At 39.2% G+C, this 27,056-nt stretch overlaps 1 protein-coding gene across 2 annotated transcripts in view; it reads left to right on the plus strand.

Moving 5' to 3' along the window:
• The window catches only part of LIMS1 (LIM zinc finger domain containing 1), a 123,263-nt gene that overhangs the window by 15,873 nt on the left and 80,334 nt on the right, over window positions 1-27,056 (plus strand). Inside the window, exon 1 of one of the 2 annotated variants that reach the window (XM_077768554.1) lies at window positions 9,685-10,001. The exons of the other annotated variant lie outside the window; for it this stretch is intronic. The gene's annotated coding sequence lies outside the window, so the exon portion shown is untranslated. Of the gene's footprint in view, window positions 1-9,684; window positions 10,002-27,056 lie in introns of those variants that run through there. 2 annotated transcript variants of the gene reach the window in all.

Here is a 27,056-nt window from a genome sequence, read left to right on the forward strand (position 1 = left end):
TGGAAAACAGTGTGGAGGTTCCTCAGGNCACTGGGTGTTGTATGGAAACCAACTTGACAATAAACTATTTAAAAATTTTTAAAAAAAGAAAGCAAAAAAAGAAAGAAATAGAAAAAAATATTTTTAATGTTTATGTTTTGAAAGACAGAGCATGAGTGGGGAAGGGGCACAGAGAGAGGGAGTCACAGATTCCAAAGCAGGCTTCAGTCTCTGAGCTGTCAGCACAGAGCCTGATGCGGGATTGAACTCACGAACTGTGAGATCATGACCTCAGCCAAAAGCAAGTGTCAGATACTTAACCAACTGAGCCACCAAGTTGGTATACTTCTTATACCTACATCTGACTACGTTTTGTTGTAGTCAGGCTGCCGGGCTGAGTGCGTCTCGACTGAATGCTGACTTTCAGTGGGACAGCTTTAATTACCACTGTCCTTTTCTGCATCTTCCTTTAGGCACTATTTATTTCTTTTCTTTGAAGAATATCATGATTTGATTCGTAATGACTATTCCAGAAGTCAGTCCTGAGTCATCAGAGTTATTTAGTCTGTCATCTTGTATGCATGTGTGTGTCAGTGTGGTGGTATTCATTTTGCATATTTGGAGAGCAGAGGATAGAGCAGTCTTGATTCCATAGCCAAAACCAACTCAAGAGAGGTTTCTCTCCAACAGTAGAGAAAAAACAGCAAGATAATGCAAATAAGTGCATGTGCTCTACACCTACATCAGGAACTAAAGGCAGCTGAGGCCAGGATTCAGTGTTTTACACTTGGTGGTAGATAAGACTAACATGAGCAGAGGGCTTGGGAATGGGGGAGAGGCCTGGTCTTGATGTTAATGTTAGAGTTATAACAGCAACAGGGGCTTATTATCAGCCATTAGCTTTCCATAATCATTTTAGCTCTGTTTTTTAAATAAGGTTTTAGGATTTATGTACATGAATGAGACCTACCAGGACCAGGATTTATTCATCCTGTGAGGACTTTTGATAATGAGTCAGTGCCATTCTCATGTGGTTTAAAGTTAAGGAACAAAGCTCCTGGTCTCAGATTATAATCTGGTAGGGAGAGGCAAAATAAATCCTCCCTCCCCTCCCCTCCTCTGGCCTCCCATCCCCTCCCCTTCCTCTCTACTTCCCCTCCTCTTCCCCTCCCCTTCCCCTCCCCTCCCCCTCCTGTATTCATTTATATTGAAGTGTAATTGACATATAGCATTATATTAGTTTCAAACGTATAATGTAATGATTCAGTATTTGTATATAGTGCAAAATAATCACTACGGTAAGTCTAGTTAACATCCAGATTTATCGTGATACATGACAGCATGCGGTAAATGTCCTAAAGAGACAGAGACAGAGTGATCAATACTCAGACCCTTAGGTAGGAGGAAAAGTGCTCTCTAATGGGTTTATGACCACCCCAAACAAAGACACTCATTTCTGTTACTGTTCCACACTTCCTGACACTGTTGATTTGATCTTAACTCATATGTCCAAATTCCTTAAAAACAGATCTCTCAGAACTGTCAGTACACTGAGCATATTGTTGTCTAATCAGTGACCATTACTTGTCTCCCATATTGAACCTAATGTCATTGAAACCAGTGAAACTGTGTCTTCTTGTTCTCTGAGGCTTAGCACAGTGCCTGACACGTACTAGCAGGTGGTGCTTCTTTGTTACTCCTCTGGGAATGTCCTCTTCCTCCTCTTCTGCTTTCTGAGCACAGCCAGTAGAGACTCACTTCAGTCACTTACTCCCTAAAGCCTTCCCCGTGACTTCTCTGTGCCCTACCTCCTTGCAAACACTGCCTCTCCTATTTCTCGAATATTGTGACGTGTTTTGTGTGTATCTCACGGTCTAGGAAGCTACTCAGGAGAAGGGGCTGTGCCTTATTTATCTGTCTGTGCCCTGTGCCCACACACTTACATTGTAGTCATCGGGTACATATTTGCTAAAATGAAAATAAAGGGAAGTTTCCAATTTACAGGTTATTTGCCACTCACCCTCTCTTTTAGTGGTACAAACTGGGTAATGACAAGTTAACATTTGCATTGTCACAGAAGTTAATTTTTACTGTTTTACATTCTTAACAAATGTCAATTTCTCTGAATTATGATACTTAATTTTTTAAGTTAGAGGTGCTTCATATGTTTTTAAACTACTGTTTAGCATTTCTGGGAACTTAAAATGCAGTAGTTAAAAAATGAAGAGCTGTTTTTTTTCTGGGAAATGAAATCTTGTCCATCTGTTCTTTCTTCTTACCAAATGACTGTTGAATGCACTTATGAGCTTGTACATGTTTTGATACTGTGGGGAAATATATCATAAACTGGCCAGTTAGTCACCAATAATTTCTAATTATGACTCAGTTCATCTTCCGTCTTCAGTTTTTAACTGAGCACATTCTTTGCACTTAGGTATGTAAACACTTGTTTCATGTGTATCTAACCCATATACCCCATCCTATTTTGTTTTATACTCTCTAAATAGAAACACTCTTATTCTGAAATAGTTTTGCAATGTTAAAGCTATCACTTGGTAGTATGATAACATCCTGACCACTTGTATATGAAATGTCTCTGCTTTCCTGCACCCCCATTAACCAGAAGGCTTAATGCTTTAGCTGAACTCTAAAAACTATCTCTGCCATCATAAGTATGATGAATGTTTGTTAGTTCATGAAATGTAAATGATTTTTTAATCTAGTTCTCAAGAAACATGATGATGTAGAGGTAGCCTTTCTTCCTCAGTAAATTGAATCTTAAATTTCAGGCTAGTATTCTGGATTCATTATCCCGTTCCACCTTTTTTGGTAGGCATTCATAGGATTTTGCAGGCATTTTCATGTCAATGTGTTGTATTTTTATAGTTTTGATTTTTGTCATTCAGCTAACACTCTGAGATGATAGAGAATTTTGTAACAAAACACCTTGTTAGACTTTTTTTTTTTTAAGCCCAGTTGTAGGGCTTGAACTAATGACCCAGAGATCAAGACCTGAGCTGACATCAAAAGTCAGACACTTAACTGAGTTACTCAGGCACCCCACCTCATTTGACATTTTACACTTACGATTTCATTTCATCTTTGTGTAGCCACGTTATTATCCCATTTTGTAGTTGCTAAAGCTGAATAGACTGAACCAAGATTTCACATCTAGTAAGTGGTACAATTAAAACTAAACCAGGGACTTTAACTTGTAGTCAGGGCACCTTCCACCATTATATGGTGTTTCCATGCATATTGAACTTATTATTAGTCTAAAGCTGTGGTTTTCAGGTATGTTAAATGCATTTAAAATTTTTTATTGATGTTTAATATAAATGCAAAAGAATGCACAAATCTTAAGGACACATGTTGATGAATTTTCACAAAGTGAACATGTGAATTGAATTATTTTGAATTAATATTAAAATGAATTTAACATTGTGCAGGACCTCTTGATTCTAAAGAAATATATTTATTTTTAAACTTCTGTTACACTTTCCTCTTTGCTAATTTGAATTGTTTAAGTGGACTTCTAACTTCCTAGTTTGTTCATTTGTTTGAAAAGCATTTACTGAGAGTCTGCTCTCCGGCAGGCATGTGCATAGGTTTGGGGAGATTTACCACTTGTAATAAACTTCCACTTGGACTGAGACTAATAAGGAATCAAGCAACAGATTATGTGGAGTTAAACTCCATTTCAGGAGTATTAATGCCAGGCCCTTTGGGAGCATGGGTGTCTAGTCTGAGGGGCTTGGGGAAAATATCCCAGAGGAAGTGACATCTAACTGAATCCTGCCTAAGAATGAGTATCGTTCAGAGATGAATGAGTATCATTCAGAGATGAATGAGTATCTGATGAATGAGTATCATCCAGAGATCCCATTGTAGGCAGGAAGAGCAGAAGGGAGGGGAAGGTAGGATACTGAGATGTGGCAGGTAGATCCCCATGGCTGGCTTGGAGCATGTGAAATGGGGAGTGGACCTGGGGAATGTAGACTGAGGAATGCAGGAATGGTCTTTTGTCAGGATGAGACTACTTTTATTGTTATATAAATTTCCTTGGTTACAAATAACAGTAATTGACTCTGGCAAACATAGACTAAAAAGGAATTTATTGGAAAGATAGTAGCGTGGCTCAAAGAACTAAAGAAAGGGCCAAACATCCAGGTCTCTGAGAGGATAAACAACTAGAGCAACTCCAGGCATCTCAGCAGAAGAATCTGTGGAATTTCTCTGTAGGATAATACCATTAGTTGACTTGCTCTACCTCTTGAGGATTAGTCTTTATTCAGATTTCTAAATTTCAAGAAATAGAATCTAATTAGCTTAGTTGAGATCCAGTGCCCAAACCAGGATCAGTCACTGTGGCCAGCGTTAAGAACAAACACTGTCTAACCAGTTGCCTATTACATGATTAGGAGAGCTAACTCTAAAACAGAGAGTGGAGGGAGGTGGGTGTGCTGCCTTGAAAGCAGTGTCATAACAGTGTGGAAAGGGGTAGATTGGAGACAGTGATCAGGAAGGAGTGGAAGTCCGGAGACCAGTTAGAAGGCCATTATATTTATCCAAGTGAGAAGTGATGGTGCCAGAAGTAGGCACTGTCCACAGGGTTAGAAAGAAGTGAATAGGCTATGGTATTTAAAAGGCAGAAAAGAAAGGACTTTGCAATTGGACATTGGGAGGTTTGTGGACATTTTATGAGTTCAGGATGACTCCAGTGTTTCTGGCCGTGGCCACTGAGTGAATGATGGTACCTTGTGTGGAGAAGAGCTTCTTTCAGGCAGGAACAGGGCTTTCATTCAGTTTTGAAATGTTGAGTTGGCATACCTAAGCAGACTGTGTTTAAATTCAGAACACTTGGTTCCTTCTGGGATTCCAACTTTGCTGTCATACCCTCTCTCTGTGACACGGAGGCACATGCCAGCATTGTCCCTTTCCTGTCATGTCCTTGGGCAATTAGAACCTCCCTAAAATATTACCTTGGAAATATTGCTGCATCCCCTGTCATGTCTCCTATACTTTGGACAGTTTCGGGTCTGAGTGGATATTGGGTATTGTACCTTGCTCAAACTCAAAAAACAGCTGTTTAGGAGCATTTAGGACCATGTGCTGTCCTTTAGGGTCTTTCTTAGATATCATTGTGGTTAGACAAAGCTTGCTCTTTTCTAACATCTTTTCTTGGCATAATTTCATCTGAGTTTGAAAATACTTGAAAATTGAGGACTGATTGATTAAAAAGTTTAAATTAGAGTTGCAAGTTTTTTAGTTAGTGTTTTAATTTTAGTAGTATTCGGTGTCATGGGTTAAGTCACACCCTGACAAGTAGTTCCTTAAGATACTTAAGTTACATTAAGATACTTATGATCGTTGGTTTGCCATTAGGTAGCTTAATGGCCTCAGAAATCCTCTGGGTCAGTGGTTCTCAGTGGAGCTAGAACTGTTCCCTACAGAGCAACTGGGAACTTGTGGGGTAACAAAAAATATCCCAAATGGTTTGGGTAAGGGGGCACATAGGGATTGAGTTGGCTAGGATCAAGAATGCTGGATGCCATGGACCTTGTGTCCACAGGACTTTGATGCAGGTAAAAAGAAAAAAAAATTATAATTATTCAAGGATAGCACCTAATTCTATTTTAGATACAATCATGGCCTACTTTTTTTGTTAATTTTTAAAACATTTGTTTATTTTTGAGAGACATTAGCAGGAGAGGAGCAGAGAAAGAGGGAGATAGAGAATCTGAAGCAGGCTCCAGGCTCTGAGCTGTTTGTCAGTACCGAGCCTGACATGGCACTCGAACTCACAAACAATGAGATCATGACCTGAGCTGAAGTTGGACGTTCAACCAACTGGCCATCGAGGTGCCCCAATCATGGCCTACTTTTTACATGATTTCAGTAAACACTTAGTTTTTCAGGAATGCTATGACATGTATAAATTGAGTGAAAAATGAAGTTTGCTTAGGATTTTACTGTAAGTTCTACTCTCATAGGTGGTATTAATTTCTTTTTTTATCCTGTTTAGAACCTCAAAGCCTTTAAAATAACTATTAAAATATATTGAAAATAATAAAATATTTTTGTTTTGTTTTTTGTTTTTAAATGAGAGATGGTTGGTAATCTGATGTTTTCTCAAGTGAAATAGGACAGACACCCTGGGGAAAGCATATGTCTAGGGATGAACATGATGAACTTGCTGGGTTATAGATGTGTTTCATAAATAAGAACTGAGAAGTTTATAGAAAGATGGAGACATTCAGTAGCACTTGATAGACCGGGTAAATCAAATTGGGTGAAATTACCCCAGATTTCTTAAAAGGCCAGAGAGGAAAAGATATGCAAGGGCATTGAACAAGTTACAAAATAGACCTGTGTCCATTCGGACAGTGTTCTGTGGAAAACAAGTATCTGGATTTCCTTTTATCTGTGTGAGAGTTATAAAGGAAAAAGGAAGCCTGGCAATGGATGGGTGAAAAAAGCTGGTTCTTTAACAGAGCACCCAAATGGTAGCTGGTAATGATATGGAACCATAGCTCCATCTGCTGGAGAGAAGCAGACCTCTCTCTTGTACAATATGTAAGTGAAGTGACCCTCTCTCTCTATATAATGTCAGTGAGCCACCCAGTATTTATTGAATACTCCTGTGTGTGAGGCAACACCTTGCCAAGCTCTAGAGTAACAGTAATAAAAACCTAGACACATTCCCTGCTTTAACCTCACCATGCTTAGGTGTGAGAGGTTTTCTGCTTTTAAGAAAAAGACTTCAATTTAGCTAATACATTTTTGCATTCTAAGTTTCCCTCTTAGACTTCTCCATGGATGATTTTTAAGAAACCACGTAACCTCTCTGAGCATCATTTTCCTTATCTGTAAGATGAGAGTGACTGTCTCTCTTACAGGCTCAGTTTAAACTTTTATTGAATGCCTAGTATATGGCAGCCATAGACAGGAAGGGCATAAGATGAGCAGGAACCTTGTTCCTGCCCTAACTTGAGTTAGAAAAAGAAGCTCTTACAAGAGAGGGACTCATGGGAGACCTGAGGAGGAGTGCCTGATGCAGATAGGAGAATGGGACTGGAGAGGGGTTGAGGATCTGATGTTTCACTTCAGATCTGATGTTTCACTTCAGTTGTACAAGGATGTTAAAATTAGCAAGAGGAAGATGGAAAGCTCTTCCAGGCTGAGGGCCAACATAAGCAGCACCATTGAGATGAGGGCCTGCACGGCATGTGTCACAGCTAGGATGCATGAAGTGAGTAGCAGGGAGTATCCAGAGATAAGGATTGGAGAAGCTTGGCAGGCCAGGGCATATTGGGTTTGTATTCTTCTTTAAGGGGTTTACCTTTGTGCTCAGTGTGCCAGAGAGCCATTGCAGAGTTGAAGCAAGTTCCGGAGAGACATGTGGCTCTTTAGATCGCTTGCTGACTGAGTCTCCTGTTATTGGTTAAAGGTAGAGAATTAGTTAGGAGGCTGCGGCTGCAGACCAAGTGTGTGATCATGAGGGCTAGGATGGTAACAGGGCTATGAGAGTGAAGTCAGGCAGAGGGACAAATATAAAAAAATGAATTAGGAGTTAAATTAGCAGAAGGGGATGGTTTGAAGGTAAGAAGGCAGGGGTGACTGGGAGATTCCTAACTTGGGTGACTGGTTGGGTAATGTTGCTGTACCTAAGAGCACATATAAAAGGAAGAGCCAGCAACGGGCATGGCAGGGAGGCAGTGAGCGGTTTATTTAGTCATCTTGAGTTAGGGTGTCTCTGTGAAAGCAGCTGGAAGACAATTTGATGCATGACCTCGGGTTCAAGAGAAAGGTCTGGCCAGTGTTGCTGACGTGGAGAAAATAGTGGAGCCATGAGAGATAGTGAAGTCATCAGGGAGAATGTTCATACTGAGACAAGCAGGGAGCCAGGGTATGAATTAGGGAAGTTGCCACATCCATAAGGCAGGAAAAGAAAAGAGATCCTACAGAGGGGACGGTGATGGGGTGATGAGAAGGACAGGGTAGTGGCCTAGAGACCAAGGGTTTTGAGTGGAAAATTTCCAGGAGAGCACTGTTTATAAATGTCTAATGTAAAATAAGGATTGAAAAACATGTTCTGGATTTGCTCTTGCCTAGAAAAATTAGTCTGAAGAGAGGAGGAGGGGGTGAGATAATAGCTAGGAGGACTCAAGATAGACTTCTCTTAGTCACCTCCCTAAACATGTGTGCCCCCTTTGTTCATTACAAAACCCAGTCTGTTTCCTTCACAGTGCATGGTGATCAGTAAAGAATTGGGACACAAAGAAATGGCAGATGTTTGCCTCTCTAGATTTTAATTGCAATAACATAAGTTACTTTCTTGAAGAGAATTCCGTATGCTGGGAATTTAGCTCAGAAAACTTCCGTTCTATTTTACTTCTCCCAGGAGAGATGGTGGCTGCTTTCCAAGGTTTATATCTGCAATATAGTACCATCCCTCGGGGGAATGGGGGTGGGGGGGGCCTCTTCTCACCCACAAACAGCCTTTGTACTTCCAGCTTCCTTCTACATCCCGCTTACACCCCACAAAACAAAGTAAGTAAATCAAGGCCAGAAAAGTCCTCTGGCTGGAGTTGTACGGCGTTTGGTATTGTCTTTGAAGTCCAAGCCCAGCTCTGACTTCCGGTTTTAGAGTGAGCCGTGGAGGTGGAGCCTATGAGGTGCCCCCAGGGGTGCTGGGCCAGAGCCCTTAGGACTCCCTCTGCCTGTAGCTTGTCTTAGGTGAGCTCTTTCACCTTTCCAGACATCATACTGCTTCCCTGTAGAGTAGATGGCCCACCAGGGTGCCTGGCACATCTGCCTTTCTACTTACAATCGCCATCTCTCAATGCTGCCAAGTACCAAGTCTCCATTGTTGGCATAACAGGCAAAAGTGAGGAGTTGTTCTCTTGTTTTTAAAGATTAACCTCAGGTCCTATAACCAAGAAATCATTCATAAAATGGCTGCTTTATAATAAAGAAAAATTTTAAGGGACTTTCTTGTAATATTCTCAATGAATCAGGGCAAGAAAGTCTTCATTCATGGAGGCGGAAACCTGCATTAAGTGCTCCTGAGTTCCTCCATCTCTACCAAAGATCCCTTTATTATTCTTCAATGGAAACTTGGCACTCAGGAGTCCTGCGAGGTGACTCAGTCGGATGTGTGAGGCCTCATTAGCATTGGCTCTGCTCCTTCTCGGCACTGTGTGTGTCAGGGATATCTGGGACAGAAGGCTGTTTCCCCTCCTCAGCCTGCCGGAGTTTGGCCTGCCTGTCTCTAAACTGGGCTGAGCTACAAGGGGACAAAATAGACCAGCCGCTCGACATCAACATGGTAAAGCCTCAGAGGAGACTTAGAAGAAGCTCTGTTAATTCAAACATGTAGATACTGTCAAGATCCAAAAGGGTGGAGAATATCTTTTTATGAAAGCTCCACCTCTTTCTATACTAATTATTGTTTGTTCTTCTAAATATTTTCTGCACATTGCAAGTGCTTTCAATAAATTTGTGGATGAATTTCTTAGTAAGGTACATAAAACAACTCAACAGGATATGAGTTATGACATTTAGGGGTGTTGCCTTATTGCTTCAGAACTTTGGGGTTATCGTGTAACATGCCATGTCACATGACTTGACTGCAGAAAAAAAAAGCCCTCAACTTGGTTTCATTGGCTTAACTATAGCTCGAGACAACAGACACAAAATTGAGATGAGGAAGTACTATACAGTATAGGAAACAGGAGCTTTTAAAGATAATTCACTGTAATCTGGAACTGGTTGCCCAGACCCTGATAAATAAGTGAAAATAAGAGCAGAAGTACCAGAAAAGAGATTCTTTATTCTTGAAGTAAGAAGGGAGTGTAGAGGCACATGAGGTAAAGTGCTTGGCATATTGACTTGCTTTTGCAGAGGTGAGGCTGTGTGTCTTAAGGTGATTAAGACAGAGGAATGGAAGTCTGAGAGAAGACATTCATTGAAAAGATATTCATCTAAACTTGCATATCCAGTAACAGGAGCAGTCTTGGGTAAGTTGTAGTAGCTTTTAGCCTTGCTAATTAAATTTTTCTTTTCACTGCTGCAAAGTGTATTGGTTGTGGTTCTAACTTCCTGTGGGTGCATATTTAATCACTGAGTATTTGTAAAAGCAACTTTATATTTTATTGGTTTTAAAGTGGGTGAGAAAGGGAGGCTATATACCCTTATATTTGCAGAGAAAACATTAATAGTCTTGGTAATGTTTAGTGCTGCATAGTTTATGGTCCTGCAGAGGCATAGAGTATAAAACAACTTAGTAATGCTTTTTGTCATTTTATTACATTAAATATTTTTAAACCAAATTCTGTGTAGGGTCTTAAAATAAATAAATAATTATATATTGTTTAGCATTATGGTTAGTGAATATCTGTCTTGCCATGGTATGGAAAAAGCAACTATAACTACTTGAGTTATTTATTTGTTAACCTATATAAGTCTGTAAAATCAGCAGGCCATTTTTAAAGCAATCTTAGTGTACCAAAGCTACATTTGTAAAACATTTATTGAGAAGTGATTATTCACCCTAAAAGGATCTTGTGCCTTACACATGATCTGCTTTATACAGTGTACTACTTCCTTAGAGATTTAAATGTTTTTATGAAAACATTTATTTTGCAGTCAATCTCCAGGAGCATGATAACCTTGAGAGGAACATAGGGGTGGTATAGAAGGGGTGATATATAAGGAACTTACTTATTTTGTATATGTTCTATATTTATAGATATATTTTTTATAAATACACAGTCATGAAATATGCAATAGTTATAGTATTAGGAGAACAGAATTATTTTTTTCACTGACAAGAAATAAAAAGTTAAAAAAAGGATGATCACTTTGCTTTGGGTCTTGCAAGTTAATAGGAATTAACTTCAGATTAACTGCCTTGCAACAACAATGCAGTGTGATGGCTCACAGAGTAAAAAAAATGAAAAAGATACTTTGGATAAATATACATACAAGTGTAAAAAAATTGCGCACAAATAACCAAGCATAATCCGACCAACATGAGTATTGTCAAGTTTGGGAGGATAACCAAAAGTAGGAGTGACCTGTAATTCTCAGGGACCAGCACCATTTAGTTGATTCTTAAGTTGGGCTTTGAAGAATGAGTAAATTTCAGCATTTAAACAATGATGGGGAAAGAGATTCTTCTAGCCAGAGTTGGTGACATCCTGAGCAAAGGTTTGCATATCAGTTTTACTGCTCTGTTCAGAATCCTCCCATTGCCTTTTCACCTCACCTAAGTGGAACCTGGAATCCTTATTCTGGTCTGCAAGGGCATATTTGATATGCGCCCTTTCTTTGGTTTCCTCTTTCTTTCAGATGCCGTATCTTTACTGCCCCTTTCCACCAGACCATAAAATCGATAAAGCAGGGGCTTTGTCTTCCATGTTCCCTCCTGTATCTCCAGTGCCTACAGCTAAAGTGCTCAATAAATGAGTATACAGTGAATGAAAGAGATTCAAAAGGCATCTAATGTGCCAGGTAGAAAGATGTGTTTGCAAGATAAGAGTGGTAGGGAGTGCGCATAGATTACTGGTCTTGAATATGATAAAAAGTTTTGAGTGATTTTTAAGGGAAGGGATATGGTAACATTGCATTGTGGAGGATGGACTTGGAGAACTCCCATTACCTGACTACTACTGCAGAGATTTTCCTCTCTCTCTTTTGCTTTTTTCTTTCTTAAATCTGCTCCCCTCCTCTTTTGTTTTCTTCCCTTTCCCCCTCTGATTCTGTCACTGTCTTCCATCTTTTCTAAAGGGAGGAAATCTGTCAGAAGCTGGTCCTTCTTCTCTTTCCCCCAGCCCCACCAGGACCTGGAGTTGTCCTCTTGTGGAAGGGGTCCTAGAGGTAGAATGAGATCCAGAGACTAAGTTGCATTGATGCATAATAAACTTCTTTCAGCCAGACTTTCAAAAGGATTGGCATTTATAATAAATAATGGCGAGTATTTGGGAAAAGTCAGGTGGAAAATAAGAAAATAGCATCATCCAAGAGGGGAATTCAGTCTTCAGGGTTACCAGCTCAGCACACTGTTAGCAGCAGTTTGGAGGAAATCATAAAAAATTTTTTTCACAGACAGATCAGCCAGAAATAAACTCCAGACTGCCAAATCTCGTGTGATTTCTTAGAGAAATTGCTTTTCATTCCCTGTAATCCTGATTGGCCTGGTCAGTAATCAAAAGTCAATATTCAGTTTGATTTTACTTCTTTCTAAGACCATTATAAAGGTCTTCATTCATTGTGTATCTGACGAGACACTAGAGGGAAATAAAGGATGTATCAATGCATCTTAGGAGAATGGAGTGCACACACATGAAGTGGCTAAAATTATAACAAAGCTACATTTAAATTTATGCAGTAGCTGAGTGCATGGGTGGTTCAGTCAGTTAAGTGTACAACTTTGGCTCAAGTTATGATCTCACAGTTCGTGGGTTTAAGCCCCACCTTGGGCTCTGTGATGACAGCTCAGGGCCTGAAGCCTGCTTCAGATTGTGTCTTCTCTCTCTACCCCTTCTCCACTCATTTACTTTTGAGAGAGAGAGAGAGAATGAGAATATGAGAGAAAATTTTAAAAACAAATAAATTTAGGCAGTAGCAATGAGCTATTGATAACGGTCCTAAGGAGAAAGTGAATAGTATCCAGAATTTTGACATAAGTCTTAATGATTTGTTAATGTGCGTACCAGTGGAGAGGTGAAGGGACAAATATGACAGATAAACAAATGATGGGAATAGATAATGCAGGTGTCAGGAGGGGACAGATTTTGCTAGAAGCCGCCTCATATCCCTGCCTGGTAAAGGTGATTTTGTGGAAGTAATTAGAGTGGAAAGGAAGGAAAAAAGACTCTTGTGATCCAGACTTTCTATGACTAACCCCCAGATAACTAAATCAGCAGCTAAACGTATCCACAGAGTTTCTAAGACTCCAAGAAGGGGAAGTAACATTTATTGAAAATGCATTTTATGCTGCTAAGTGCTTAAATGTTTTCCTTCTATTGAAGCCATTGAAACATCGAGGAGGTTTTATTATGCCTGCATTTATAAATGGAGAATCTAACCTGCAGGTGAAGAAATCTGCCCTGGCTAATAAGAGATAGAGCCAGGATTCTAGTCCAGGCTACGACTGCCCCTTATTTTCTGGGATACATTTCTTTTTCAGTAATCCTAGATTGGTCCTATCCAGTAAACATATGAGCCACATCACATGTGTGGTTTAAACTTTTCTACCAGCCATGTGCAAAAAGAAACAGGTGAAGAAATTAATTTTAATAATATATTTTCTTTAACTCCGTATGCCAAGCTGTTGTCCAAGCTATATACATATGTAACATATTAAAAACTGTTGAGGTAGTTAACATTTTTGTGAACTAAATCTTTGACATCCCCGGCCCGTTTTACACTTAAAGCACATCTTAACTTAGCCACATTTCAAGTTGCTGCATGTGGCTACCAAATGAGCAGAGGTCCAAGAAAAAGGCTTTGAGACTCATCCTGAAAAATCAAAGGTAGAGGCTTTGCCTTGAAGTCATTGGGAGGTATTAAGATGGGGCAGAAGAACATTAGTGGGGCAGGAGGTATTAAAATGGGGCAGGAACATTTATTGCCCCTAAAATGGAAAAACATGGAAGAAAGGGACCGTACATGGAAGGCAGGACTGTTCTTCAAAGGAAAGGAAAGATGCAGAGCACAAAGTACGGAGTTATGGAGTCACTGTGTTGTACATTGGAAACTAATGTAAACTAATGAAACTGTGTCTAAACTATATTTCAATAAAAATTTAAACTATTAAATTAACAAAGTAAAAAATAATGTTTTTAATTAAGAAAGTAATGACATGGGGCGCTTGGTTGGCTCCCGTCAGTGGAGCATGTGACTCTTAATCTTGGGGTTGTAAGTTCAGGCCCCATGTTGGGTATAGAGATTACATAAAAATAAAATCTTTAAAAAAGTAAAAAAGAAAGTAAAGACATTACCATATTATCTAAGACATATTACGAACTGAAGGGCCATTTATGGACAGCAGTAAAGTCACACCAGTCTTTATCACTACTGCCAGTAACAACCACAGGAAAACTGTGGCATTGAGTGCTAGATGCTGAACCATGTTTACCCAGAGGTATGACACCTCTTGGCGAATGTACTAACCATTAAGACTGGAACCACGGCTTTCAATGTATATATGTGTGGTGTTGACAAAAGAATCTCTTCTTCCAAAGGCCTAATGCCTTTTTCAGATGGGAGCTGTAATGTCTGCCTGAGGAAATAACCATGAACAAACTACCTTATATGGGAATTTCCACCGCCTTCAGCTCTACCCAGAGCAAGATAAATGATAGTTTCAGACTTCTATTGCAGCAAAACAGGAATTACTTGAAAATGTTCTTGGAATTTCCCCCTCATCCTCTTCCTGTGATTGTGCCACCTACTTTGTGGTGTTTGTTCCACTTAACCATGTCTTCTAGTCTTTTCCTCTTATATTTACTTATTTTTATTGTTTGGTGGTAAGCTGTGTACTAGGGTCCTGCTCTCAGTTCTCTTCCCTCTCGGACTTTAATTCTTTTTCTTTAATTCTTTTCCTAAACCTGAGAAATGAAAAGGATGAATTAGAATCCTTCACAATCATTCAGGTCCTTCACTTTGCAGCTTTGAGACTCATGTTTTAAAATAATAGTGAAATACCTTTTTTTTTTTTTTAATTTTAGAGAGAGAGCACACAAGCAGGGGAGAGGGGCAGAGGAAGAAGGAGAGAATGAATCTTAAGCAGGCTCCACTCTCAGCCTGATGTGGGGCTTGATTCTGTGACCCTGGAATCATGACCTGAGCTGTAATCAAGAGCTGGACGCTCAACTGACGGAGCCACCTGGAGGCCTCCAAGGCAAAATACATTTTTAAGTGGATATAGTTCAGTGATGTTAACTGCATGAACATTGTGCTACCATCTCCAGAACTCTTTTCTTCTTGCAGAACTAAAACTCTTAACTCCCCATTTCCCTCCTTCCCCAGCTCCTGGCACCCACCATTCTACTTTCTCTATGGATTTGGCTACTTCAGATACCTCATGCTAAGTTTAATAATAATAAGTATTTGTCTTTTTGGGACTGGCTTATATCATGTAGTATAATGTCTATAAGGCTCATTAGTGTTGTATTTCTCAGAATTACCTTCCTTTTTGAGGCTGAATAATATTTAATTGTATGTATATATCACATTTTGTTTATTCATTTGTCACCAGATGTTTGTGTTGCTTCCACTTTTTCCTTGGCTGTCATGAATAATGCTGATGTGAACATGTGTCTACAGACATCTCTTGGAGTCCCTGTTTTCAGTTCTTTTAGATATACCCAGAGGTAGAATTATTGGGTCACATAGTAACTGTTATTTTTTGAGCATGACCATACTGGTTTTCCTAGTGACTACACCATTTTATATTCCCACTGACATTGCAGAAGGGTTCCAGTATCTCCACATCCTCAACATTTGTTATTTTCCTTCTTTCTTTCTCTTTTTCTTTTTTTAATTTCATTTTTATTTTGATCCACATTATTCTAATGACTAATGGTATTGAGTATCCTTTCATGTACTTATTGGCCATTTGTATATCTTCTTTGGAGAAAAGTCTATTCAAGTCTCTTGCCCACTTTTTAATCTGGTTGCTTATTCAGTTGCGGTTGATTTGTATGAGTTCTTTATATATTTATAGATGTGGATATTAACTCCTTATCAAATATATAATTTGCAAACATTTTCTCCCATTCCGTGAGTTGTTTTTTAACTGTTGATTATGTCCTTTGGTGCCAGAAGGGTTTTTTTGTGGATTTGTGTGTGTGTGTGTGTGTGTGTGTGTGTCTGTGGGTGTGTGTGTGTTTTGTGTGTGCTTTTTGTTTTTTGTTTTGAGGAGTTAACCAACCGCATTTATTGTCTCTTGGTTCTGGAGGCCAGGTGTCTGAGATCAGGTTGTTGGCTGGGCTGGTTCCTCCTCAGAAGTTGTGGGGGAGAATCTGTTTCATGTCTCCCCCCTATCTCCTGGGGGGTTTACTGGCAATTTAGCATCCTTGGCTTGTAGAAGCATCACTACCATCCCTGCCTTCGTTCTCGTGGCCTCCTTCCTCTGTGTATGATGCACAGAAGTTTTTAATGTTGATGAAGTTCCAGTTGTCTATTTTTACTTTTGTTGCCTCTGCTTTTGGTGTCCTATCCAAGAAATCATTGCCAAATTTAACGTCATGAAGCTTTTACCATATGTTTTCTTCTAAGAGTTTTAATTGACCCATTTGGAGTTAATTTCTGTATATGGTGTAAGATTAAGAGTTCAACTCTATTCTTTTGCTTCTGGATATAAATTTTCCCGCTACCATTTGTTGAAAAGACTCTCCCCATTGGATGGTCTTGACACCCTTGTCTAAAATCATTTGACCATATTTGTGAGGTTTTATTTCTAGTCTCTTAGTTCTGTACCATTGGACTGTGTGTCTGTCTTTATGCTAATTACACACTGTTTGATATTGGAACTTTATAGTAAGTTTTGAAATCAATGTGAGACCTCCAACTTTGTTTCTTTCAAAATTGATTTGGCTTTCTGGGATCTCCTGGAATTTCATATGGATTTTAGGATGGATTTCTTTTCTATTTCTGCAGAAAAACATTATTGAAATTTTGATAGGGATTAAAGCCTCATTTTTGAATTCTGTAAACCAAGGGGGATATTTTTGACCCATAATTTAAATCAAAGCAGATATTTCTACCTATAGCAGATGTCACATAAGGCCTGGAGGCTTGGGGATGGCCTTAGGCATCTATGGATGGTGGGAGGCTCATGTTGGAATAGTTCTGTTGGAGCAAAGATTAAGGAACAAGGAATAATCTCCTTACATGTACTTCAGTAGTGCCTTAAAACATGCTTAAGGAATTGTATAGAGGTCTACACTCTCTACTACAGACACTTTTGACCTCTGATACTCCTGACTTCTCTCTGACCCAGTAGTAGTATACTGAGGTCACACCATTCAGTGACCGACATTGCTATAGTAATTATTTTTCCCACTCTGTTTCTAATTAATATGCTATTTAATTCTTACAGAAAGATTGTGAAGTAAACAAACGTACTGTCTTTGATGTAAAAGCAAGGAAAGTGAAGTCTTTGCAGAAAACTTGCTGGTGGCCATGTAATAGAATGGCAGAAAAACCAGTGGGAGGCCTTAGGAGCTTGGTGCAGCCTTTCCTCTGTGGGGCACTTGGGTACCAGAGCTGCAGGGTAGGGATGTGATCATTCCTTGCTGTGGTGGAAGCTTTATGGAAGTATAGTATAACCCACTGGCTCCTTTGCCTCTCCCCTGCCTGTCCTTGTGGGCACACAAAAGGGTGTGCTAAGTTAGGTGAACAGTGGTTAGGGAAGGAGGCTCATGGTGGGAAGGGGATTCACAGTTGGAAGGGGGAAAAGTGGCTGAAAATGAGGCCAGAAAGGTAAGTACGTTGTGAAGGGTTATGTTGTTAGAAGATGGGGAAGGGACAGTAAAGTGTTCCCCCAACTGAAAAGGCACTTTGAGACCAGAAAAGGAGGCAGGTGACTCCATACAGTTTATAGACTTTTATTCAGGGTAATTTACTGAAGGGGTGGGGGGGAGGCTGGGGAGGATGGGGCAGAAGACAATTCATGGCAGCTGCATAGTTATTTTCCATAAAGTCCGGATCTTAGTCCACAGATTTTATAGAACAAGGGGACATGCAGCAGGGCACTATGGTGAGATCAAAGGGTTTGCACACACCTCAAAGGGCTTGTATGCACCTGACAGCTAACCTTTAATTAGATCTTATGGCACTACCTGGGCATCAAGGGCTATGTTATCTCTAACAGAGATGCTAAAACAAGCCTCACCCATCCCAGCCATGGCAGACATTTCTAAGATATGCACGTTAGTCTCCAAGGGGTCTGGAACATATCGCCCCCAAAGAGGTCATCAGTTGAACATGAACATGATAGAGGGCCAAAGGATAACGTCAGTATTGTCAGCACTCCTACATGTGTCTCATATGTTATACCGAAGTCTTTAAACTGTATCCCATATAAAATAGACATCTATAGACATCTTCTAAACTGAGACACAGTATGATCAGATTTGCATTAAGAAAAACTTTGATGGCAGTAAGGGAAAGGAGAAATATTGATGATAATGGTGATATTTATTTTATATGTAACACTATGTGCCACTTGTCAACCTTTAAAATAGCCAGTTATTTTCCTAGGAAAAAAAAAAGAGTTTATTTGGGAATAGCAGAGGAACTGCAATTTGGGACAAGTAAACTATGGCAAACCACAGGTAAGTCCAAAAGGAAAAAGGGAAGGTCGCTTTTACTAGGTGTTAAGGGGAAATTGGGGAGGATTGTTGTGAACAAAAGTTCACTGGGGAAGAACAGGAGTTTGAGACTGTGATTTTTTTCTGGAGCAGGAAGGGATTGTCCTACTTTTTCTTAAAAGCCAGAGATAAAATTCCTGTGGGAAAAGTGCCCTTCCTTGTCAAGATTAACAATTACTTTCCTTCTTCCTGGTGGTTATGAGTGGTGATGGTGCATTAGTGAGAGCTCCCCCTTCAGGGCTTCCTGCCATTTTCAGTGAGGTTTCCATTACTCCTCCCACACTTTGACCTCCATTAACCCATGTGCTTTTCATAGGAGCTGTGTGGGGTATGGCTATAACAATTCCCTTTTTAGAAATAAAAGTGGGCCACCAGGGTGTCTCGGTCCATTAAACATCTGACTTCAGCTCAGGTCATGATCTCACAGTTTGTGCGTTGAAGCCCTGCATGAGGCTCTGTGCTGACAGTTCAGAGCCTGGAACCTGCTTCAGATTATGTCTCCCTCTCTCTCTGCCCCTCCCCCACTTGCACTCAGTTGGTCTCTCTCTTTTTCTCTCAAAAATAAATAAACGTTAAAATTTTGGAAAAAGAAAAAGAAAGAAAAGAGTCTCAGTGGGTTAAGTGTCGACTCTTGATTTTGGCTCAGGTCATCATTGTTTGTGAGATCATGCCCCACGTGGGGCTTGGTGCTGACAGTGTGGAGTCTTCTTGGGATTCTCTCTCTCTCAAAATGAAGAAATAAACATTTTTAAAAAAGAAGAATGGGGGGCCTGGGTTGTTCATTGAGTTAAGTGTCTAACTCTTGGTTTCAGCTAGGGTCATGATCTTGTGTCTTCATGAGTTCAAGCCCCACATCGGGCTCTGTGCTGGTGGCACTGAGCCTTCTTGGGATTCTCACTCTCCTCTCTCTCACTCATATGCTCTCTTTCAAAGTAAATAAATAAACTTAAGAAGAAATTAGCTAGTAATTATCAAAACTGGGATCTGAGTTCAAGGCTGGTTGACTCTGAACCCAACCTCTTAAGGAAGGGAGAGTGAGGATGGGGTCATCAGCTGGGTATGCAGGACATGGGAAGGGCCTTAGACATGTAAATATAAACGAAGAGTGAACTAGAGATGACATCTCATGCATTAAATCAACTGCTTTTGGTGAGTGGGTTGGTGAGAAAGAAGTTGCTGAGGATGACTTCGAGAGTTTGGTTGAGCACATTTCATGAACTTGTTGGCTGTTTTTACATCTTTGGAAAATCTGTTCATGGCCTCTGCCCATTTTTTAGTCAGGTTGTTTGTGTTTTGGTTATTGAATTGTATGAGTTCCTTAAAAATGTTGGAGTTCCTTATAACTTTTGTATGAGTTCCTTATAAATTAACCTGTTCTTAGTTAACCTGTTCCAAATGCATGATTTGGAAATATTTTCTTTCATTCGGTAGGTTGCCTTTTCATTTTGTTGATTGCTCCTTCTGCTGTGCAGGAGTTCTTTAGTTTGATGTAGTCCCACTTACTGATTTTTGCTTTTGTCACTTGTGCTATAGGTGACTTATCTGAAAAATCACTATCAAGACAGATGTTAAGTTGCTTTTCTGCTGTGTTTTCTCCTATGAGTTTTATAGTTACAGGTCTTGCATGTAAGTCCTTAATCCATTTCAAGTTAATATTGGTGAATGGTGTAAGATAGGGGTCTGGTGTTACTCTTTGGCATCTAGCATAATGTTTTATGCTTTCTGTTTTGTTATTTTTAGAAGTGGTAAAATGTTTTTAATAATGGTTATATATCAAGTGGGTGGCTTACTCAGGCTTCTCTGTGGGTTACATCCATATGATCTTGTACCTGCGAATTAACAATGCCTCTTTTTAAACTTTCATTTTCTGAAAATTGTGTACATGTAATATCTTTAGGAGCCACATGATGGCAGAAGCAGTGCTTTGAAATTTGTGGACTTCCAAATACGCTGTAAGCAAATGTCTGCTCTGTATTTTCATCCTTCTTTTGTCATTAGAAAAGAAAAGAAAAGAAAAGAAAAGATGGTATAGGATTTAGTAGAAGGAGGCTTCAAATGCCTATCACATATCTTAAGAAAGAAAACACAAATATAGTTGAAGGGCACCTGCATGGCTCAGACTATTAATTAAGTGTCTTGACTCTTGATTTTGGCTCAGGTCATGATTTCATGGTTGGTGAGTTCAAGCCATGAATCAGGCTCTCCATTGATAGTGGGAGCCTTCTTGAGATTCGCTCTCTCTTCCCCTTTTTCTGCCTCCCCCCCCCCCCCACACACACTTTCTCTCAAATAAATAAAAATTTAAGAATTTAAAAAACATCAAAAAATAATTTAAAAAACAAATATAATTGAAATTTCTTGGTATACTTTCCTGTTTCAATTATCTTCCCCTCTACTTTTCCTCCATGAGGAAACCATTTTCCTAAACTTGTATTAAATGTCTTGATACTTTTATTACACATTTAATGTATTCTTAACAGTGCATAAGATTATTTATTTTGTTTTAGATTGTATATCGTGTATACTATTTGTGTTACTATGAAACTTAGAGTTTTGACTTAACATTATTTTTTAGATTAATTTATATGGATTTATGTAGCTTTAGTGAATTACTTTTCACTTGTAGCTATACAGTATTCCATTAAAGAGATCACAACTTTTTACATCTTTTTTCTTAATGATAGACATTTAGAGAGACAGTACAGTAGAGTGATTACAGATTGGGGACATGGGGGCTGGTGTACCCGTTCAGATTCCAGTGCTGTCACTTGCTAAGTACAGAGCTTGGTTTCTACTTCTGCAAAATAGGGATAGCACTTGTTTCACAGGGTGTACTGACCATTACATGAAATAGTATATAGAGCATTAACACCATAAACATCATTATCATTAATTAGCACTACAACAAGATGACAATAATGTAGAATCAGCGTTATTTTGTGCCATTTATTAAATTCTGTTGAAACTGGAAGTCATCCTGAAAGAAGTATAGTAAAACGAGGGCTTGTAGATAGTCAAAGTGGCTTCTTTCAGATGACTTCTGTTTTCTCTAAGGTAGGCAAGGTTATCTGCAAGAATGACTGACAGGAAAGGAGGTGGGTGGATGATTTGAAAGTGCTATAGGTTTGAAGTGGTCTTGTTTGGGGCATTGTCTGGCTAGGTGTTTGCAAAAGAATATCCTGTTTAAGTGTACATGCTTTTCTTGTTTGTTTTGTTTTTTCTCACCAACCTTTTGACCTGTTAAGTCATGAAGGCTCCACCTCTATTCTGGAGTCTTCTCTTTCTGTCCTCGCATGGCACATCTTGCTGCCTAGCTGGTTGTTCACAGATGGATCTATCCAGGCCTGTAACCCTGTCCACCCTGAATCCAAACCATTTGTGAGCTTTTATCACATGTCAATAAATTTCCTCGCCTGGCATTGACAGGTCTTCAAAATATGACCCTGACTGTGTTGATGCTTTATCTCCCTCCCACTCCTCTGCTCGACTCTTTTTTCACAAAATGAGGCTACCCACTGTTCTCTGGGTCAGCTTACCACCATTTTGTGCCTTTGTTCCATTTCTTTCTTCTCTACCTAGAATATTCTTTTCTCCTCTCTCCTGTGCCTGTCAGGGTATTATTTTGCTTTGACTTGAAGGTAGGTACTTATGCTGGTTTCATCCCCATTGGTTGAAATTTGTTGTAAGTTAAAATAATTTTAGTATGAAAATTTTCTAATATAAAAATGGAAGAAATGAACCACCATATCCTCATTACCCCCCTTAGTTACTATATTACCATATTTGCTTCATATATCCTTGTTTTCTCTTTTTTAATTGAGATATGATTGACATACATTAGTTTCAGGTATACAGAATAATAATTTGATGTTTATATACTGTGAAATGATTACTGCAATAAGTCTAAACATCCATTAAGATAGTTACAAGACTCTTTTCTTGTAAGGAGGATGTTAAGATCTACTCTTAGCAACTTTCAAATATAGAGTACAGTATCATTAACTACAGTCATCATGCTGTATGTTACATCCCCATGATTTTTTTTATTAAAAAATTGTTTTTAATGTTTATTTTTGAGAGAGGGAGAGACAGCATGAGCATGGGAGAGTCAGAGAGAGGAGGAGACAGATTCCAAAGCAGGCTCTAGGCTCTGAGCTGTCAGCACAGAGCCTGACAGGGGGCTTCAGATTATTGAGTGGTGAGATCATTACCTAAGCCAAAGTCAGACTGAGCCACCCAAATGTACCTCCCATGATTTATTTTATAACTAGAAGTTTGTACATTTTGATCACCTTCACCTGTTTTGCCTACCCACCAGTTCCAACATCTGGCAACCACCAATCTGTTATGAGTTGTTGGGTTTTTTTTTTAGATTCCATATATAAGTGAGGTCATACAATATTTGTCTCTCCCTGTCTGACTTATTCCACTTAGCATAATGCCCTAAAGTCCTTCCATGTTGTTGCAGATAGCAAGATTTCATTCTTTTTTGTGGCTGAATGATACTCCATTGTGTGTGTGTATACATGAATATATGTTTATGTATATAAATTACGTTTTCTTTATTCTTCTCTTAGTGAACAGTTTGGTTGGTTCCATGTCTTGGCTTTTGTAAATAATGCTGCAATAAACATGGGGTTGCAGATATCTTCTAAAGTTAGTGTTTGTGTTTCTTTCAAATAAGTATCCAGAAGTGGAATTGCTAGATCATATGGTAGTTCTGTCTTTAAGTTTTTGAGGAACCTCCATACTGTTTTCCACAGTGGCTGCACCAATTTATCTTCCCACCTCCAGTACACAGTACTCCAGTTCCCTTTTCTCCATATCTTTGTCAGCACTCATTATTTCTTGTCTTTTTGTTAGTAGCTAGCCATTCTAACTGGTGTGATACAGTATTTCACTCTGGTTTTGATTTGCATTTCTCTGGTGATGAGTAGCACTGTTGGACCTTCTGTATATCTTCTTTGGAAAAATGTCTAGATCCTCTAACTATTTTTATTTATTTTTTTGAAAAAATTTTAATGGAGCCACCCAGATGCATCGCCTTCTCCCCCTACCCCCATCCTAGTTTTAAATCAGATTGTTATATTTGCTGTTGACTTGTGTGATCACATTCTTATGTTTTGGATATTAAACCTCATGTGAGGTATGGTTTCCAAGTATTTTCTCCCATTCGGTAGGTTGCCCTTTAATTTTGTTGATGGTTTTCTTTGCTGTGCAGAAGCTTTTTAGTTTATTTTTGTTTCCCATTCCTTTGACTTTGGGTTTCAAATTAAAAAAAGAAATCATTGCATGGGGCCCCTGGGTGGCTCAGTTAGTTAAGCATCCAACTTCAGCTCGGGTTATGGTCTCACAGTTTGTGAGTTCAAGCCCCGTGTCAGACTCTGCCCTGACAACTCAGAGCCTGAAACCTACTTCAAATTGTGTGTCTCCCTCTCTCTCTGCCCCTCCCCTGCTCATGCTCTGTCTCTCTCTGTCTCAAAAATAAATAAACATTAAAAAAGTTTTTTTAAATCATTGCAAAGATGATGTGGGGGAGCTTATTGTCTGTGTTTACTTGTAGGAGTTTTATGGTTTTAGGTCTTATGTTTAAGTCTTTAATCCATTTTGAGTTAGTGTGTTTGTGCGTGCGTATCTGTGGTATAAGAGAGTGGTCCAGTGCCAGTCTTTGCATATAACTGTTCAGTTCTCTCAGCACATTTACTGAGGACACTGTCCTTTCCCCATTGCATGTTCTTGGCTCCTTTGTCATGAATTAAATGACCATAAATGCATGGGTTTATTTCTGGGCTCTCTATTCTGTTCCATTGAAATGTGTGTCTGTTTTTATGCCAGTACCATACTGTTTTGATTACTGTAGCTTTGTGGTATAGTTTGAAATCAGCTTTGTTCTTCTTTCTCAAGATTGCTTTGGCTATTGGGGTCTTTTTTCCTCGCTTAATTTACTTAAGTGTTTGAAAGCAAATCCCAGGCATTAGGTCATTTGATCTCCATATACTTCAGAATTAGTCTCTGATAATATAGACATTTTCTTATACAAACACATGCTAGTATCACATCTAACTAAATGAGTGATAATTCTTTGGCATCAACCAATACCGAGTCCCTGATCAAATTTTACCACCTATCCTAAGAATATTCCTTTACAGTTGGTTTATTTGAGCCAGGATCTAAACAAAGGCCATACTTTAATAATACGTTTGATTGTTATGTCTCTTAAATTTCCTTAAATTTGGAAGAGAACCCTTTCCCATTTTTCTTTCTTATAATTACTTTTTGGAGATACTAGCTCTCTTTCATGTGAATTATAGTTTTGAATTTTTAAAATAAATTTTTATTTTAGAATAATGTTAGATTTATGGGAAAGTTGCAAAGATAGAGAGTTCAGTCTATACCCCTCACCCAGTTTCCTCTCTTGTTAAGATCTTACATTACCTTCATAGTGTCTTTTTGCCTATTTCAGCATCCTGTCCAGGATACTACATTGTGTTTATTAGCCTTGGTTGAATTTTAAAGTAATTTCTGATCATAAGCTCTCTTCTGTTGAGAAGAATAGCCGTTTTCTAGCTAGGGGGCAGCACATTATAATGGTTAAAAGCATGATTAAGACCAAGCATAAGGTTTCAAATTCTTAATCACATAAAAACTATATGATCTTGGACAGATTACTTGTACTGCTACCACAATTTCAGCATTTTTAGAATAAGAATAGTAATGTTATTTACTTTATTAGATCACTGCAGAAAATAAATATGATAAATGCATGCAGAGCATGCCTGGCACATAGGAAGCACTCAGTAAACATAGGTATTAACAAAGGTATTTTTTCCTAAATTGTAGTGAATGTAAGGGAAGAAGCTGGGTCCCCAGGTGACGGAGAGGGGCATTTGCTAAGAGATGAATTCCTTTGCTTTGCATGATATGGATCTCAGTAAGGTTTAGATATTTCATCTCTATCTTAAGAATTTTTATTCAGTAGAACATATTTCTCTAGTATGTGTAGACCAATCAAATATGGCTTTAGGAGTTAGCTTTTTTCCCTTGACAGGGATTTCTTAATATCAGGATTAGGGAATAAAACTGCATAGGTTTTTTTTTCTTTATTATTCTCACATATTGATTGGTTTATGTTTTGGAATAGCCTCCTTTATAAGGTACCAGAAGCAGGTGGTTTGTATGGCTTAAACACTAACATTTGTTTGTGGTGTGAAGTGCTCTCAAAGGAATTGAAATGGGTTTGGTCACATTCTGAGGGCCTCTTCCTGCACCCACACCCTCCTAACATTGCTCTGTTGTCTCAGTTACTTCCAGAGCCTCCCTTGTTGCCATGTAACAGTCTTCATGGTTTCAGCAGACTTGCTCTGATAGAGGAAACCTGTGTTCATTAGAATTTTTGCCCTTTTTTCCAGAACTAATGGAAACATTGAGTAATCACATATACTCTGCAAGGAAATAAGGCAGCATTGGTAATTTTGACCTGCAGAACTCAGAGGAATCCAGGAGTTCGTTAAATTTAAGACTACTAATTTGACTCCTTTCTTTCACTGGCCTTTACTTCCAGACCAGTGGGAGAAAGTTGGCCAAGGAAGAAGATGTGTATTAATGGGGATTGTACGGGAGTGCCCCATAGATCTCTTCCAAATCCTCAGATTGCCCATTCACAGTATTCATCTAGAACATGACTACTTTTCATTTTCGAAGATGGAAAATGTGGGCTGGCTGTTTCTAGTCTGTGTTTATAGTCTGGGACTTATCCTCAGAGTTCTGTGCCTGTCAGGTTCCTGTGCTATCCAGAAGCTTCCTGGGTTAGATTTGTCAGTGTTGAAACGCAGTTCTAGTTCAGAGTGACCTTTTGGTGATCTGTGAGGGGAGCATTTGGGGACCCAGAGACAGTCTAGTCTGAAACAGGAACATTTGGGTCAGGTAGACCCGGGTTGGGATCCACATTATCTCCCTTATTGGTTGTGTTGTTTGGTCAAGACATTTAACTGCTGGGGTGCTTAGGTGGCTCAGTCATTGAGCATCTGACTCTTGATTTGGCTCAGATCATGGTCCCAGTATCATGGGATCGAGCCCCACAAGGGACTCTATGCTGAACATGGATTCTCTCTCTTTTTCTCTTTCTGCCTCTCTTCCCTGCTCATGTTCTCTCTCTCTCTCTAAAAAAAAATAATAATATAATTTTAAAAAGACATTTAACTGTTTTAACATTTCGTAACCTCATCTGCAAAATGGGAAGAGTGACGATACACACCTCATTGGACTGAGATGAAAATTAAATTAGTATGCACAGTGTGTTTGGCAGGCACTCAGACCCTGCTGTTGTTAGTAATGACCAACCATATTAGAGGGTGAGGAGACTTTGAACTTTGCAGTAGTGTGAGGTGAACATTTTTGTGTCCCAGATTTTTCTTTTGTAAACATTGTTTAAAAACTATTTTATCAGATTCAAAGTAGGTTTAAAATGCCTGCCTCTCTGTGAACAAGATTAAAGGAACATGAAAGACAGCTCATGCTGTATTTCCCCAGGTCAGTGTTATTGCTTCGTCACTAACAGAATGTGGGGTGATGTTAAGAGTGTCAGTGCTAGTATACTGCCTCTCCTGCCCCTGCCTCTCCATTGCGTCCCAAATTCCTCTCATACCACTGTAGCTCAGGCTGTTTGTTATCTCTTCCCTGCACTGCCTCCAT

Source organism: Crocuta crocuta, unplaced genomic scaffold, assembly GCF_008692635.1.
Source record: "Crocuta crocuta isolate KB4526 unplaced genomic scaffold, BGI_CrCroc_1.0 scaffold788, whole genome shotgun sequence".
Taxonomy (NCBI): Eukaryota; Metazoa; Chordata; class Mammalia; order Carnivora; family Hyaenidae; genus Crocuta; species Crocuta crocuta.